This window comes from Pan troglodytes, chromosome 6, assembly GCF_028858775.2.
Source record: "Pan troglodytes isolate AG18354 chromosome 6, NHGRI_mPanTro3-v2.0_pri, whole genome shotgun sequence".
Taxonomy (NCBI): Eukaryota; Metazoa; Chordata; class Mammalia; order Primates; family Hominidae; genus Pan; species Pan troglodytes.
The window spans coordinates 80,635,638-80,653,798 of record NC_072404.2 but is presented as its reverse complement, the minus strand read 5'-3'; the positions used below and the strand labels follow the sequence as shown (position 1 = coordinate 80,653,798).

At 38.0% G+C, this 18,161-nt stretch overlaps 1 pseudogene; it reads right to left on the bottom strand.

Annotated features, from left to right (window-relative positions):
- Nucleotides 1–17,757, bottom strand: part of LOC134810447 (nucleoporin NUP35-like) — a 32,654-nt pseudogene extending 14,897 nt beyond the window's left edge.
- Nucleotides 17,758–18,161: the final 404 nt, after the last annotated feature.

Genomic DNA, 18,161 nt, shown 5'->3' with positions numbered 1-18,161 from the left:
TACTATGGATGAGCTAGACATAGCTCTGAGAATTATCACTATCAAGGTCATAGAATTTATTTTACTTATTCATTTAATTATCTATCTCCCTTAACTAATTGTAAGCTCCTTAAGGACAGTCTTTTTGTTATTGATGTTTTGTTTCATGTTTTTGCTTTGTATTTTTGTTTTCCACTGACATAGCTCCAGCATCTGAAGCTTTGCATGATGGATGACTTATGCTAAAAAGCTATTTGTTGAATAAAAGGATGAATAAATATATGTATTTTTATGAGTTTTGTTTTTGTTTTTGAAGTTGAAACACAAATACCTCTCTGGGGATATATACTATAACTATGTTCTCTCTGTCTGGTCTTTGTTTTTCAACATTAGGAATCTTTGCTGTCATAGGAAAATTTTTTTTTAATTCAACTGTATTGAGGTAATATTTACATAAAATAAAATTCAACAATTTTAAGTGGACAGTTGGATGGGTTTTGATAATTGTTATATAATTGTGTAGTCACCACCACAATTGTGATATTTCCATCACCCAAAGAAGGTGCTCTTGTCCCTATTTGCAGTGAATCTCCTAACCCTACACCACGCCTGAATTTAGTTCTTGTAGTTTTCCAACAACTTTAATCATAGAACATGGTAGTATGAGAGATTCTCTAAGGAATTCCTTGTATTCTGAAGATATTTTTTCTTGTTTCCATTGAGTCGTAGCAGCCCAATTTTCCCCTCCATAATTAAGATCAATCATGCAAGCTAGTACAATAACTCACTTCTTTTCCTGTTGATTCAAAGTCATGAGGAGCCCAAAGTGGCTGGGTGGCAGTCATGACTTCCAATTCAATGGAATCATTGTTGTGTCTCCTGGTAGAAGCATTTCTCCTTTGAAAGCAACACCCTAGATCAGCAAAGCCTAAGGTCATGGGAACAGGAAGCACAATTTTGTTAATTAATTACCAGGGTTAATGAGTGGTGCCACTGCCATTTTCACCCCTTGATTCCTACATCCGTGAACCTTTGTTTTGGTAAGGATAGTGCCATACTGAATGCTGATTTGGAGCACATACAATATCCAGCCCCACAAGGCATTACCACTTAACTAGCACTGTAATTGACTCTTCAAAAGACCAATGTATCATTCTATAAAGCCAGCTGCTCCAAGATATTGGGTAACATGGAAAGACTGGTGAATTCCATGAGCATGGTCCTTTTTTGCTATGAAGTGAGTTCCTTGATCAGAAGCAATGTTGTATAGAATACAATGATGATGGATAAGGTAGTCTGTAGGTCCACAGATGGCAGTTTTGGGAGAAGCATTGCATGCAGGGAAATAAAACCATATTTGTAGTGCCTCTTCTGGTAGGAACAACGCACTACCCCTCCCATGATGGAAGCTGCCCAATATAATCAACCTACCACCAGGTAGTTGGCTGATCAGCCCATATTAGGGCACTCAGTATTTGCCCAATTTGTTCATGAGTTCACTGGAAAAGGAAAGGAGTGTCTTTAAAAGAGGATGGCACTCAGTATTGGTCTCTGATACTGACAGATCGGGCATTCAGTAGTGGCTATTGACAAGCTAGTGGCAGGCTGGACTTGGTACGTAAAAGTCCGTGTTGCTTAACACTTGGATAGCCTCCATTGCAGCCAAAAGGACAGTTTGTTCTTGGACTCATTGGAAAATGAAAGGAGTGGCTTAGAAAGAAGATGACTGGAATCCAAAAAACTGGTCATCCTATCCACATGATTATTAAAATCCTCCACTCCTGTGGCCATCCTCTACCAACACTCATCTTCCCCAGACCACCTTGTCACCAATTTTCCAATCATATTCCTTCTAAGTCCCTTAACATACAGCCAAACTAGTGGTCACAGCTTGTGAATCATTGTAGACTCTCAGGGCTGACTACTTTTCCTTCCAAGCAAAATGAATAACCAGATGAAACGCTCAAAGTTCAGCCCTTTACATGAATTTCCCTTCACAATGGTCTTTTATGCATCTCCCATAAAAGGAATTTAGTGCTACAACTGTCCACTTTAAGGCCATGTCTGCATATTGTGCAGAACTGTCTGTTAACCAAGCCTGAATGTTTTCTTCCTTAGTCAACTAGTTACAGGAAACACACCATGAGGAATATTCTCGGTTTAACAGTTTGTAAATGTAAATAGAAAATTTCTTTCTTTTTTTTTTTGAGATGGAGTCTTGCTCTGTCACCCAGGCTGGGGTACAATGTCTTTGTCTTGGCTCACTGCAATCTCCACCTCCCGGGTTCAAGTGATTCTCCTGCCACAGCCTCCCAAGTAGCTGGGATTACAGATGGCCGCCACCACGCCTGGCTAATTTTTGTATTTTTAGTAGAGACGGGATTTCACCATGTTGGCCAGGCTGGTCTCGAACTGCTGACCTTGTGATCTGCCCACCTTGGCCTCCCAAAGTGCTGGGATTACAGGCATGAGCCACTGCGCCCAGACTGTAAATAGAAAATTTCTTATCACAGAGAAATGGTTTCTTTGTATTTAACTATGTAGTGAGTTTTTAATTTCAAGTGTATTTCAAGGCAAATTTAATTATATCATTGATAAATAATGTACTTCAATATTAAATAAGTTTAACTAGAACAGGGTTGCTCAGTGTCAGAACTACTGATCTTTGGTGTCAGATAGCTTTTGCAGTTGGAGAATAATTTGTGCATTGTAGGTTTAACATCACCTCTGGTTTCTACCTCCCAGATGTCTGTTCCTTTCAGTTGTGACAACCAAAAATGTGTGGGCAAAATATCCCATGTGGGCAGAATCATCCCAATTGAGAACCACAGAACTAGGGCTATGTGCTGCCTTACTATTATGCACAGTATTAAATATTGGATATGCATTTCTTTTTTTCTTTTTTATTTTTCTTTTTTTGAGATGGAGTCTCGCTCTGTCGCCAGGGTGGAGTGCGGTGGTGTGATCTCGGCTCACTGCAATCTCCACCTCCCAGGTTCAAGTGATTCTCCTACCTCAGCCTCCCGAGTAGCTGGGATTACAGGCATGCACCACCACGCCCAGCTAATTTTTGTATTTTTATTAGAGATGGGGTTTCACCATGTCGGCCAGTATGGTTTCAATTTCCTGACTTCGTGATCTGCCCATCTCAGCCTCCCAAAGTGCTGGGATTACAGGCGTGAGCCACCGCACCCAGCCAGATATGCATTTCTTAATGACTTAAATGTGTAACTGAAAAAATTGAAAGACTAAGCAAAATCCTAGATTTTGCAATGCCTCTCTGTTTTGTAAAATACACAATTCATTTTTTCTTCTCAGTGATTCAAGTAAGTTTGCCTGGTATGATAGAAAAACACCCCTGTAATCATATACTTAAAATTCTGTTATAAAACTAGAATTCATTACAGTAAGTTATGTCTTTTAGTACTTGCCATGTATCATTAATTTATTAATTAAGGGTTGTTATCTTTTGACTCAGAGATTTAGAGGATATAATGATAACATAAATCATATACCACATTGAGAATACTTATTTGCCTATTTATGTTCATTGGTGTGAAAACTTCTTGGGGGGCCCCCAAAATTTATTCTTTACTTAGCTTTCTTCCTTTGGATTAAAATATGCCCTATTTGTAACCAATATTAAATGTTCAGTAAGTTATCATGAATGAATCAGCCAAGAAACTGAGAGCATAAATAAATTTTAATATACTTACTATTTTTACTTTCACACTAGATGAGCAAAGCACAGTAAAAATTACTGTGGTGAGACTGATTGATTTAGTCACTTTCATAGTTACTTTACGTAAGGAACCCTTATCATACATAGGAGCTAGGTTAGGCTTTAGTCTATTTGAAAAGCATGCCAGATTATTGTTCGTCTCTATACCAATTTTAAATAGTTTGTGATTGTGAAGTGTTTTTTCCATAATTTTCATGTTACATGATTTTGTAACACGAACTGGAGCAGTCATTCCTAGACTTTAGTAAGCACAACTATAACCTGGAGAGTTAACAATGAGGTATTTGATATTTTGTCTTGCGGAAACTTAAGCAAATTTGCAAAGTAGGCGTCTATTGCCAAGATTCAATGCCCTTTCTCCCACTCCTTGCTGTATTGATCTTTGTCCCATTTGTCAATATTATCATATTGTTTTTTTGTTTACTGAGCTCTTTCCTCCCCTGTTCTTCCATTTGTATGACCATTCCCATGGTTGTTTCATCCTCCATTAGCATTACCCAAATTTTGAAATGTTATCTTTTAGTCCAGTGGCTTACAAATGTCTATAAACCAAGTCTTGGAGGAAAATATAAGTGGAGATATTCTAGTTGAAGTTCTTGAGACACCTTCTGGAACTTCTAAGGCCCCATGAAGGAGCATTTGAAAACTACTTCTTTGAGATTCCAAAATTTAACAGTTTTTGAGTAGTTGACACTTAAGAAAGAGTGGAGCAATGTCATTTACATTAGGTTCGCATACATGATAAGTCATATATATTTTTTTCTTGTGATACACACTTTTGAATAGAAAATACATTTCAAATTAGGCACTACATTGAATAATTACTAGTAGAATTTAAGACGTCAATGAAAGTCTTTTAATATGGTGGACAGAGATTTGGCTAGGTGCCTTTAGAGTTTCTTAACATACTTCACAAGCTAACATCATTTGACTTTTTCTGAAGATCAGTCTTGGTCATATGTAAATTACAGAAAATAATATTAGAAAAACTATTCACTTGATATTAAAAAAGAGGAAGTTTGATAAGAGCAACTGACCTATTACATACTGTTTTAAATTTGTTTCTAATCTCCAGCTTGGACCTTCATAGTATATATCACTTACCAATATTAACTTCTTTTTATATATCTAAAATTATTGTTCCAATGAACAAAAGGAAAACTAATGAAAAATAGAAATAATTCCCAAGTCACAATATTAAAGGCCAGAGAGATATTAACTGAATATGTTGCAGTGAGCGAATGGAGTATTAAAAAAAACTAAGGAGTTTTGCAGTGCTTATTGGAAAAATGGCATAGTAGCAAGCAAAAGGGAATACTTTTAAGCATAACTGATGTATCATAAACTTACAAAGTGAAAATTTTAATTTTTTCATATAAAAAACATTGGCAACTTTAACTTTTGTTAACTCTCAGGATATCAATTATGAAACATTAACATATTCTGATAAAATGGCTAGATTATGATGTAATTAATCTGTGTAATTCTACAAATAGGAAATGTTCTTTATATGTGTACATATGCATATTCCTACAATCATCATATGCACATAATCAGCAGTAAACCCTATCATTCTGTGGGTTTAATGTTTGCTAGGTGCAAACATTAAACACAGTAAATGCTATATTTCACCTAAGTACCCCAAAGAAGTATATATTAAAACATATTTTCAGAGTAGATGAATAGAATTTTAGAAATAGGAAAAACATCCAATTCCACTTTGTATCTTATTGTACAGCAGATGACATTAAGATCCAGAGAGGTAAAATGATTACTGAAAGTCAAAGAACTAGCTAATTGAAGAGCTGGAATGAAAACTGCCAGGTCCACACATTCTCAGCCCTCAGGTGGCTCCTTATCTCCACATACCAACTAAAATGTGATTGGTTATATCTAGATTATATCTGCATTTGAATAGACTGTAGGTTGTTTCTCAATTGAAAGGAGACTTCTTAATTAAGCTTCTTGATTTAATTTGGGGTACATAAATGCTTGCTGTGAATTTGGACACATTCCTGGCTTCAGACAAATCTACAAACCTGATGAAACCAGAGCTTTAATCAAGAGAATAGAAGGAACCTTTGAAATGCTAAACAATGAAATGAACTGAAGGAAATTCACCCATTTCTTTTTCTTTTCCTTTTTCCTTTTTCTCTTTACCATATAACTTTGAACCTATTTGAAATCCCCTGGAGTGCTAACTTCAGCTGAAGGGTTCAGGAGGATGTAAACTCCCAAATTTCACAGAAATGTGAAATGGAGCACTTTTCCACTTTCAAAAGTATTTTGATTTGTATCTTTTAAAGCTCATGTGGCCTTTGTCTGTCCATGACATTTTTATTTGTAGGTATGGTTTTAATTTTGTATACTAAGGCAAATGCATAAGCAAATATGAAAAGAACAAAGAGGGTCTACTGAAAAGGCAGGCAGAGAAATCCTATCTTTTACTGTTTCAGAGGATGATAAAATGGGTTGTCTTTTATTCTCTTTTTCAGTAGTATAAGAATCTCTATGGTGAGTTACAAGCAGGATTTTAGAGTTCCCATTTCTAACCAAGAATTTCATTTCAGGCCTTTTCTATGTGAATTTACAATGGCAAATTTTTTTTTAAATAGTAGGCAAATAGACTATGCAAAAGAAAACATGATTAACTTGACCTATGAGAGATTTTTGTTCTGCTAACATTGTAATATGAAGAAATAGTCAGTATAAGGCTACAACAATGTATCAATAATTAAGGGGTTAAGTGAGATATCTATTTTGAAGGAAGCATAGGGAAGATCTCTGTAAATTGCTCATGGGAAATCACTTTAGGTTTGTTGTTTAAGTTAGAGATACTTGACAGATTAAAAAGTGTATCTCTAAAACTTAAGACTGAATGAACATTTTTAGAAAACTACATTTCAACACAAAAAAGGAACATACTTCACTTTGTATCATAGTATTTACATTTTGCAATGGATACCCTGAAGTAAGAAGAAAAGGGAAAGCACACAGAGGAAAAACTTCAAAAGAATAAATCAGAGTAATGATTCATATATATTTAACGTTCCATGTGTTTGAGTGTTTGTTGAAGCTTTTAGTCCCTTATGGTGCATTTTTATTAAGTGAGGTACAAGAAAGAAAGAAAAGGAATTCAGAAAATGAGGTGGAAGAATAGGAAATATTCTTGAATTCACTACTGCTAGAATATAATATTGCCAGACAATCCTTTTCACTTAACTCCTTTTGACTTACTACCTTGTCCCTAATTCTGCTGTTCTCCTACTTTCCTTCACATGCTCATCTGAACTCTGAGCCTTGGTCTTAGCATAGCATTACTGCTATCTCTGGAGAATGTCACAGCTGCTTGCTGAAGGCCCTCTGAGTGTCCTGTGTGCACCTAGGAATCTCTTTACTTTCTGTCTCTATGTTGTTGTTGTTACTATTATTATTATTATTATTTATCTCTAAGAAAGAGTATTCCTCCTTGATATAGTTTGGCTCTGTGTCCCCATCCAAATCTTATCTTGAATTGTAATCCCCACATGTAGTGGGAGTGACCTGGTGGGAGGTGACTGGATCATGGGAGCAGTTTCCCCATGCTACTCTCATGACAGTGAGTGAGTTGTCATGAGATCTGATGATTTAAAAGTGTGGCACTTCCCCTGCTCTCTCTCTAGCTCTCACTCCTGCCACCATGTAAGAAGTGCCTTGCTTCCCGTTTGCTTTCCACCATGATTGTAAGTTTCCTGAGGCCTCCACAGCTATAGAGAACTGTGAGTCAATTAAACCTCTTTCCTTTATGAATTACGCAGTCTCAAGTATGTCTTTATAGCAGTGGAAAAAGAGACCAATACACTCCTTTCAAAGGTAATTTATCACCTGCTTCCTTAAGGCATCTCCTGCACTAATTATCTACTCCTGTACATTCCTGTCCAATATCTTTGCTTTAGATTTTCCCCTGAGTAAACAAACTTAGTAATGCTTCAAGCTATTATTCTATTTCTCTATTTTCTATCACCATCAAAATGAGTTTTTAAAAATATTCTAGTTACTCTTTATTCTCTCACTTCCTACTCACTTGTTATTCCTTTATATTTTGCATAATCCCCCTGATTTTTCTCACACACTTTTTTTCGGATAAATTCTACCTCTACATCTCTAGAGTTAGTCTCTGGTTCTTGTTTGCAAGGAGCAGGTACCAACTGTGCTCCAGTTAAGTAGAAAAGCAATTTAATGAAAGAGTATCAGATCATACAAAGAACAGATGGGAAGACTATGCAAACAGTTCAAAAATTAAGCAAGAAAGAACTTATAATTGAGCAATAAAAAGACAACCCAATTTTTACAAAGGTAAGGCCAAACCACAAAGAAACCTTTTTATACCCACTAGGATGGCTACAATAAAAAGACACATAATAAGAAGTATTGGCAAAGATACGGAGAAATTGGAATGATCATAGATTGCTGGCGAGAATGTAAAATGGTGAAAATACTTCGGAAAACAGTTTGACAGTTCCTCAAGATGTTATCACTCTGTCTGTTGGTGAGTGAATGGATAAATAAAATGTGGAGTAAAGATACAAGAGAATACATTTCAGTATTTAAAAAGAAGTTACTTTTGTCATTTGCAATGACACAGATTAGCCTGGAGGTCATTATGCTAAGTGAAATAAGCTAGGCAAAGAAAGACAAATACTGCATAATCTCACTTATTATCTGGAATCTAAAAAAGTTGAATTCATAGAAGCAGAGATTAGAATGTTGGCTGCCCAGGCCTGGGGGTGGGAGAAAGGTAGAGGGAAATGCTGGTTAAAGGGACAAAGTTTTATTTAGACAGGATAAACAACTTTTGGAGATCTATTGTACATCATAGTGACTACAGTTAATATATGGTCTACTTGACAATTGCTGAAAGATTAGATCTTAAATGTCGTCACACAAAAATAATAAGTATGTGAGGTGATGGGTATGTTAGTTATCTTGATTTAATCATTTCACAGTGTGTGTGTGTGTGTGTGTGTGTATACTGAAACAGCACATTGTAAATCCACAAATATATACGATTTTTATTTGTCAATTATACTTTAATAGAGTTATCAGTGAAAATCATCTGTTAAAACAGAAGGGCAGAAAAAGTTAAACATGGTGTTGTCGTATGGCCCAGCAATTCCATTTCTACATAGCCAAGAGAAATGAAAATATGTGTGTCCACATCAAAATGTACACACAAATGTTCATAACAACATTATTCGTAATAGCTAAAAGGTGAAAACAACATGCATGTCTGCTAGCTGATGAATGGAAAAATAAAATGTAATATACCATATAATCATTTGGCAATTAAAAGGTGTGAAGTATTGATACATACAACAACCTGGAACTTTGAAAACATTATGCTAAGAGAAATAAGCCACTCACAAAATATTGCACATTGTAAGATTTCTTTTAATGAATGTCCAAAGTGGAAATATCCATAGAGATGGAAGGGAGAATATTATTAATATTTGTTCGGAGGGAGGTGAAGGTTGACTGTTAATGGGCACAGGGTTTCTTCTGGATGATGAAAGTGTTCTAAAATTAGATCATAGTGATGGTTGCAAACTCTGTTAATATACTAAAAGCTACTAAATTATAAATTTTAAATGCGTGAATTTTGTGTTGTGTGAATTATGTCTCAATGAAGCTGTTTTTATTAAAGTCAATCAGGGACCAAGGAAGGTCATTCATAATAAGGCATATCTAGCTCTGGCCACAAGACCAGTCAGATTTCCATGCTGCCAACGGTCCTGTTACACCTGAATACATGCTGCCTCTGCCACCAGTGGGCAAAGATATTGAGTGTTGGTGGTGACATGAGGCCTTTTCTCTTCTCTCTTCTCTGTGTCAGCCACCTCAGACTCATGCCCTGAGAGGGAACATCTGATTGTCCAAGTTTAAGACAAGTCTCTGAGGTCTACGGTCAAGGAGTCTGGGGGAACACGTACCTGATCTTTTATATAAAACAAAAGCAATGTTCTACTCTCTAACTATAGACAAGGGAGTTCAAACACTAGGCAGCTATAAAATGAAAACTGTTACCTAGGGTCTCTACAGGAAGATTTGGATTTGTTTTCCCTATGGTCAGTTGTACTATCTAACTAAATGACCTGCCTAAACTTGAACATTAGAATCCTCAAGATTGGAGCGAGGAGAACACTCTGGCTTTAAAAAATGTGGTACATGTATGCCATGGAATACTATGCAGCCAGGAAAAACTACAAAATCATGTGCTTTGCAGTAACATGGATGCAGCTAAAGGCTATTATTATCCTAAGCAAATTATTGCAGGAACAGAAGCCTGAATACCTTATGTTCTCACTTATAAATGAGAGCTAAACATTGAATACACATGGACATAAAGATGGGAACAATAGACACTGGGACTACTAGAGTGGGGAGAGAGGGGTAGAGAAAGGGCTGAAGAACTACCTACTGGGTACTATGCTCACTCCCTGGGTGATGAGACCATCCATACCCCAAGCCAGTATACCCATGTAACAAAACTGCACATGTACCTCCAAATCAAACAAAAAAGGGTGCTCAAGACAACCCCTTCAACCATTATTGGATACTGAATTACTGCATTCTCTCCTTTATTGGAAACTCTATTCATCCTGACACTGAAACAAATGTTAGAGTTCTTTTTGATTTCTCACTTCTCATTACTCCCTACCACCAACAAGTGGCAAAGTCTTAAACTCTGTTATTATCCACCCACTCACTTTAAAAATAAGTTATTAGTACTGCTAGTTTTAATTAGTTTAAGCCTCTGTAATTTTCCATTCAATTTATTTCAATTAAATTGTAACAGGATTTCCTTCTCTCCTAAGTTCAAACCACTTCATATGCCACTGCCTAGAACAAACTTCTCAAGGCATAGCTTGATAAGCTATTGCCCTGTTCCAAACCTTCCACGATAAAACATGAATTGCATGTTAAACCAAAGTGTGATTGATATTCGAGGTCCTTAAAATTTGACCCAGTCTCCCTTTCCAAAATACTTTCCCAATTTTCTCATTTAGGTAAACATGTATTGACAAATAAGTTTTGCTTTTCACTTAAAGTATATAATTCAGTGATTTTTAGTATATTCAATGACAATTTTGAAAAATTGTTTCAAAAATAGATAAAATTACAATCCACAGGAATAGACAAATTTGTGTCATTCCTTTATCACTACAAATCTAATAATTTCTTACTAGAAAATCTGTTATTTAAATAGGTTTAAATTTAGATAAACTAATTAAAATTTCCTAAAAATGGTAAAAGTTATTTCCCTGATCCCTTAAAAAATCTGAATAAGCATACAATTATTCAACAAGTGGCAAACTTTATTAGTGGCTATCAGATATCAGTTATAGGTAAAATGACATAAAATACATAAGCTTTTGGCCACTTACAATAGACATGTCTTTTTCAATTATAAATACCTACCCTAAAGTGTATCTAATTTTAACTGAAAAGCTTTTTCTTTTTTTTGCCGTTTTTGACTTCATGGAAGTATAACTGAAGTCCACTAAACTTCACATATTTAAAGTATACAATGTGATCACTTTTGGCATATGCATGCACACCTGGGACATGATAACCACTGTCAGGATAACAAATATTTCAATTTCTCTGAAAGTTTCTTTGGACCCATTTCTAATCTATCCCTCATGTGCCCATATATTTGTTCTGCTTTTTGTCACTATAAACTAGTTTATTGCCATGGTCTGAATGTTTGTGTCCCCCCAAAATTCACGTGTTAAAATCTTAAGCCCTAAGTGATGGTATTAGGAGGTGGGTCCTTTTGGGAGGTGATTGGGTCATGGAGGCAGAGACCTCATGAATGTAATAAGTGTGAAGGGAGCTAATTGGCTCATTCTACCATGTGAGAACACAGCAAGCAGGTGCTATATATAAATCAGCAAACAGCTCACCAGACATTGAATCTGCTGGAAACTTGATCTTGGACATCCAGCCTGTAGAGCTGTGAGAAATAAATTTCTATTGTTTATAAGCCACCTAGTTTATGGTATTTTGTTATAGCAGTGTAAATGGACTAAGATATTGATTCCCTAGAATCTTATATGAATGGATTTATAAGATGTGTTTATTTTCCCCCTTTTTGCTTTTGATTTTTGGCCTGGCTTTGTCCACTTAGCATAATCATTTTGAGATCCAACCATGTTATAGCATGAATTAATAGTTTCTTTCCATTGCTAAGTAGTGTGTTATTAAATGGATATATCACAATATGGTAACTCATCATGTGCTGGACATTTGAGTTGTTTAGAGTTTTTGTCTATTTCAAATCAAGTCGTTATGAATATTTGTGACCTGGTCTTTGTGCAGTCACACATTTTGGTTTCTCCCCGGTAAATACCTAGGAAAGGAATATCTCAAGTGTCTGATAAGTATATATTTAAGTTTACAATAAACTTTCCAACTCTTTTCCAAAGTGATTATACCATTTTATATTCCCACCGGCTATGCAGGAAAGTCCCAGTTGCCCCACATCTTTTCTGCTTCTGTTCTAATTTTTTTAATTGTTATTTTGCCCATTCTTCTGCATGGGTTGTGATGAATTTGCATCCCCAAACACTAGTCATGTTTTATACCATTTCTATAGGTCATCTGTGTACTTTCTCTTTCAAGATAACTATTAAACTCTTTTGCTCATTTAAAAAAATGCTGAATTATTTATTGTTCTATTATTGAGTTGTAAGCATTTTACCATTGACAATGTGACCGTTTGTTTTTATCAAGAAACTTTAGTAGTAAGTTTTTAAAAATAATGTATTGGTTTTATAATACACCAAGATGACAATCCATGAAAGGACATATATAAACAAAGATAATTAAAATGTGAAATACTATCTAAATTAAAAGACCATAATTCAAATTGCTAATAATAATCTTTGTGTAGAAGCAGCTGTAATTTATGAAATTCACCTACCTTCTCATGAAGACTACGAAGCCTTACCACAAATTCAATTATTTAATTACAGGAATCATGCTGTGTTTTTTGTGCTTAAATAAGCATGCATGATCACAGACAGCACAAAACCTATTTACAGGGATTTTTAGTTTTCTTTAAAATGTATTCCAAGCATCCTTTAAAGTGTATTCCAAGCATCCTTTAAAGTGACAACAGGCTATGTCCTTAAAGAAAAAGCCTTCTTTCTAAAAGAAGTATGTAATAGCTATTCAATACTGCAGTAGTGGTTATATAACTAAGTGATGGAAATGAGCAGTACTCTGCTAACTCTGTTTTAGCGTAGCAACCTTCTCTTTGGTCGTGGAGTTCTTTTGTCTTATGCTAGCAGCCAACACATATTGCTTTGGATAAAAGACTTTCATTGTTTTTAGGTGTTTCTCTGTTAGAAATGATAGAAGCTCTGTATGCTGTACCAAGAGGTCTCAGGGTAGAAATTCTAGAAGTATTTCCAGGTTGTTTTGGTTTATCTAAGGTTTTGATTGGTGATGTAAAGGCTGAAGATGGAGATGATAAAGCACATCTGTCACTGTTTTCTGTAACACTTGCATCAAAACATGGTTGTGCACCAATCATGATGAATTCTCTAAAAATTCTCCTGTCTTTGCTTAAGGCTTTCTAGGCCTACAGTTTAGATTAATAACAAATATGCAATTTCCTGTGTGTTAGACATAACATATTTTAAGATATTCCCATAGTATGCAAATTATAATATGTAAAAAGCAGGTGCTTGAGGAAACCCAAACACAATCACCCAAGTGTCATTGAGGTGATCTTCTGAAGTCAGAGGATCTCCTTGAGTATAAAAGGATCCAAGTGGGCGGGAGATAATGCTGTCTTTCATGGCTGACTGATATGTGCTAGACTAAACATACTTTGTCCAGTTGCAGGAGTAGTTGTCTTAACTCCAACAAGAGGACTCTGCATTAAGAAAATGTTTGACTCTCTTCTTGAAACTAAAAGTGTTGATCCAAGCCCTGGTCTAAAAATGTCATTTTATATATACTTCTAACTGGTGGAGCTCCACTTTTATCTTTATGAGCTGGTGTAACTGACTATGGCCGTGGTGAGCCACCTGCAAGTAAACATGATCTCATTTCCATTACTCCTACTAGGACCACTAATTGATTGAACTTATAGACTCACTGGAAAATCCATCATTAAAAAGACAGGTAAGAACTGGACATTATCTCCTGGCTTTGGAGATGTGGATGGATGAACTCACCGTCACTGGTTCAGATCCCAGCGTGGGCACGTATGGTTTCATAGCAAAGGCTGCCATTGTGGCAGGAACTACACTAATCCTGGGACCTTGAGAGTTGTAAACATTCTTATATCTTTTTCTAATTTATGTGTTTTGAATATTTTCTCTTAGGTTATAGCTTGCCATTTCATTCCTCCACTATATCTTTAGAATAATATGTTTTAAATTTTAAATAAGTCCAATTTGTATTTTTTTTTAAATTTATGGTTCATTGCTGTTGTTTCCTATGTAAGAAAACTTTGATCACCAGGAGGTTGCAAAGATTTTCTCTTATTTTTTTCCTCCAGGAATATTATAGCTTTTGATTTTATATTTAGGTCTATGATTCACTTTGGGTATATTTTTATGTGCAATGTATGATAAGAGTTGCCACTCATTTATTTTTCCATATGGGTATCCAGTTGATACCACATTTCTTGGATTGCCTAGAAGGCATTGTTCCATTGATCTATATGTTACTTTGCTCAAGGTCCATAGTCTTGATTACTGTACTTTTAGAATATGTCTTGAAATCATGTATAGTAAGACCTTCTCTACTTTGTTCTTTTCTTGAAAAAATTGCTTTAACTATATTAGGTTTTTTTGTGTTTTCATATAAATTTTAAAATTCCTTTGTTAAATTCTACAAAGAAGGCTGCTGCAATTTTAATTGTCTCCTCATTTGTTCAATTGCCAAAAAATTATGCCCCTATTATTATTTGCTTTACCTTATAATCTTCTGGGAATTGATATTTGCTGATTGAATACTTCGGGAAAGAGCAGCCCACCTGCCACGGGTATACCATGTCGCATTGTACCAGATACAACCTTTTTGTTCCTGACACAAAGCACTGAATTCAGTGGTAAGTGGTTGTGATAATACTGACAATATTTATATGCTTAGAAAATAGAGGAAGCAGTCATGATTTGACATCACTGAAACCTCTGCTGGGTGACCAGTATTGAGTTGCCCTCTGAAACTGGATTTTGGCAAAGCTAGTGGAGACTCTACATGTTCTGCCTCTAATTTAGTTTTCTTGCTTATATATTGATATTTGATATATATCATATATTTGTATGTGTATATACATGCACAAACACACATATGTTTATGTGTGTCTGCTTTCTATCCTTATGTCTGTATTCTATCCTTAATCCTATTTTGGAATAAATAGTTTCTGACAGGATGATGTTCAGCCTTGAGTCACGTAATATGTTACATTGCATATTCCATTGAAACAAAATCTCTAGGTTTATTTGTATTTTCTAGAAAGTTACTAATAGAGTTATACTGATAGAGTAGATCTGGCAGAAATTTACAATAAAACATATTGAGTGAGAATTATTTTTGAGAATTTACAAATATTTTAATTATTCATTGTAATTGTTTGCTTTTCCAAAAAGCAAACACAGCATCAAATGATGAACTTCTATAGGTTTATTAATTTCTGCTTATTCAGCCCCATAATTCTTACAGATGAATTTTTATCACAGTCTTCACAATTTCATGGTATATATTAATTTCCTTTAGAATTTTGGTTTTGTTGGGTTAGTCTGAGATTCTATGATGATTAAAAACTGTATACTTGTTCACTAAAGAGCCCTAGTGTAAGAATACTTTTTTTTTTTTTTTTTTTTGAGACAGAGTTTCGCTCTTATCACCCAGGGTGGAGTGCAATGGCACGATCTCGGCTCACTGCAACCTCCGCCTCTCAGGTTCAAGCGATTCTTCTGCCTCCGCCCCCCAAGTAGCTGGGATTACAGGCATGCCCCACCACGCCGGCTAATTTTGTATTTTCAGTAGAGATGGGGTTTCTCCATGTTGGTCAGGCTGGTCTCGAACTCTTGACCTCAAGTGATCCACCTGCCTCAAACTCCCAAAGTGTTGGGATTACAGGTGTGAGTCACCACGCCCAGCGGTTATTCTTATACTAAAAAAGTATTCACAGCCGGGCACAGGTCAGGAGTTCAACATCAAGCCCGGCCATCACGGTGAAACCCCATCTCTACTAAAACTACAAAAAATTAGCCAGGTGAGGTGGTCCTAGCTACCTGGAACGTTGAGGTGGGAGGATTGCTTGCACCCAGGAGATGGAGGCTACAGTGAGCTATGATCACCACTGCACTGGTGGTACAGGTGCATGCCTGTAATCCCAGCTACTCGGGAGGCTGAGGCATGAGAATTGCTTGAACCTGGGAGGCGGAGGTTGCAGTGAGCCAAGACCGTGCCACTGCACTCCATCCAGCCTAGGTGACAGAGTGAGATTCTGCTCAAAAAAAAAAAAAAATTCACTGTTTATCTGAAATTAAGTTTTAACTGGGTGTTCTTTTTTTTTTTTTTTGAGACAGAGTCTAGCTTTGTCACCCAGGCTAGAGTGCAATGGCGCAATCTTGGCTCACTACAACCTCTGCCTCCGGGGTTCAAGCAATTCTGCCTGCCTCAGCCTCCCGAGTAGCTGGGATTACAGGCGCCCGCCATCTGGCCAGGCTGGTCTCAAACTCCTGACCTCAGGTGATCCGCCCACCTCGACCTCCCAAAGTGCTGAGATTACAGGCGTGAGCCACCGCGCCTGGCCTAATTTTTATTTCTTTGTAGAGACGGAGTCTCACTTTCTTGCCCAGGCTGGTCTCAAACTCCTTGCCCCAAGTGATCCTCCCACCTTGGCCTCCCAAAGAGCTGGGATTACAGGCATGAGCCACCGCTCCTGGCCAACGGTGTCCTATCTTATCTCACAACCCTATTCCTGGAGAATCTGGCATAGGGAGTTGGAGCTATGGCTCAGGGACACTGACCTTGGAGACTGAACCCTGGTCTGAGGTCTGCAGGGAAATTTTCAAAGGGAAAATGTCTGAGTACTTGTTTCAGAAACTTCCAGAGGCAGAAAGCAGGAGACCTGTACAAACTGTGAGCTAAGAAGACAGACCTGGCCGGGTGCGGTGGCCCATGCCTGTAATCCTAGCACTTTGGCAGGCTGAGGCGGGTGGATCACTTGAGGTCAGGTGTTCGAGACCAACTTGGCCAACATGGTGAAACCCTGTCTCTACTAAAAATACAAAAATTAGCCGAGCATGGTGGCACACAGTTGTAATCCCAGCTAATCAGGAGGTTGAGGCAGGAGAATCACTGGAACCCAGGAGGTGGAGGTTGCAGTGAGCCAAGATTGTGCCGCTGCACTCCAGCCTGGGTGACAGAGCAAGACTCCATCTCAAAAAAAAAAAAAAAAAAAAAGACAGAAGACAGAGCTGAGCTGAATGCAGAACTGTGGGGAAAAATAAAGGGGAGGGGCCGGGCGCGGTGGCTCATGCCTGTAATCCCAGTACTTGGGGAGGCCGAGGCGGGTGGATCACAAGGTCAGGAGATCGAGACCATCCTGGCTAACATGGTGAAACCCTGTCTCTACTAAAAATGCAAAAAATTAGCCAGGCGCGGTGGCGGGTGCCTGTAGTCCCAGCTACTTGGGAGGCTGAGGCAGGAGAATGGCGTGAACCCGGGAGGCGGAGCCTGCAGTGAGTCGAGATCACGCCATTGCACTCCAGCCTGGGGACAGAGTGAGACTCCATCTCAAAATAAATAAATAAATAAATAAATAATAAATAAAGGGGAGGTGGAGCCCAGCCGGGATGAGAAGGATGCTGGCTAGGTGGGCAGGGGCTGAGGGGACCCTGGAGCTGTGTCTCCTGACCTCTCACCCCTGAGCAGCCCCCCTGCCCTGCCCTGCCTGCCTGTAGCCAATTCCCAAATGTCAGCCCCCACCCCACCCCTTGAGGCCGGCTGCCCAGCTCCATGCACTTACTCGTCATGCCGCCGGCTCTTGGACTGGTCGGGCTGCAGCCGGAACCAGCCCTCCTCCTGCTGCGCCACCCGCAGTCTCTGGACATCGATCACCACCTGGGGACATAGTGGCAGTTTTCCTGGAGCTGGGAGACCTGGGTCTCCTCCTTGCCAACTACTGTTCTTAGTGGGGAGGGGCCCCTTCCAAGGGTCCCTGAGTGCCAGTGGTGGTGGGGGGAAGTTGCTGGTTCTGGCAGACGGTGGAGGTGGGGGGGTAGTCCCAGGCTTCCTGAGTGTCTCTCTTTGGGGAAGCCGGAGGGAGGTCCCTGAGGATGGGACGGCTGCAATGGAGCCAGGTGCTGGGGGACAGCAGGTGCAGCCTGCCGGGGGAGGAGGGGGAGCGGGGCGGTGGTGCTCACTT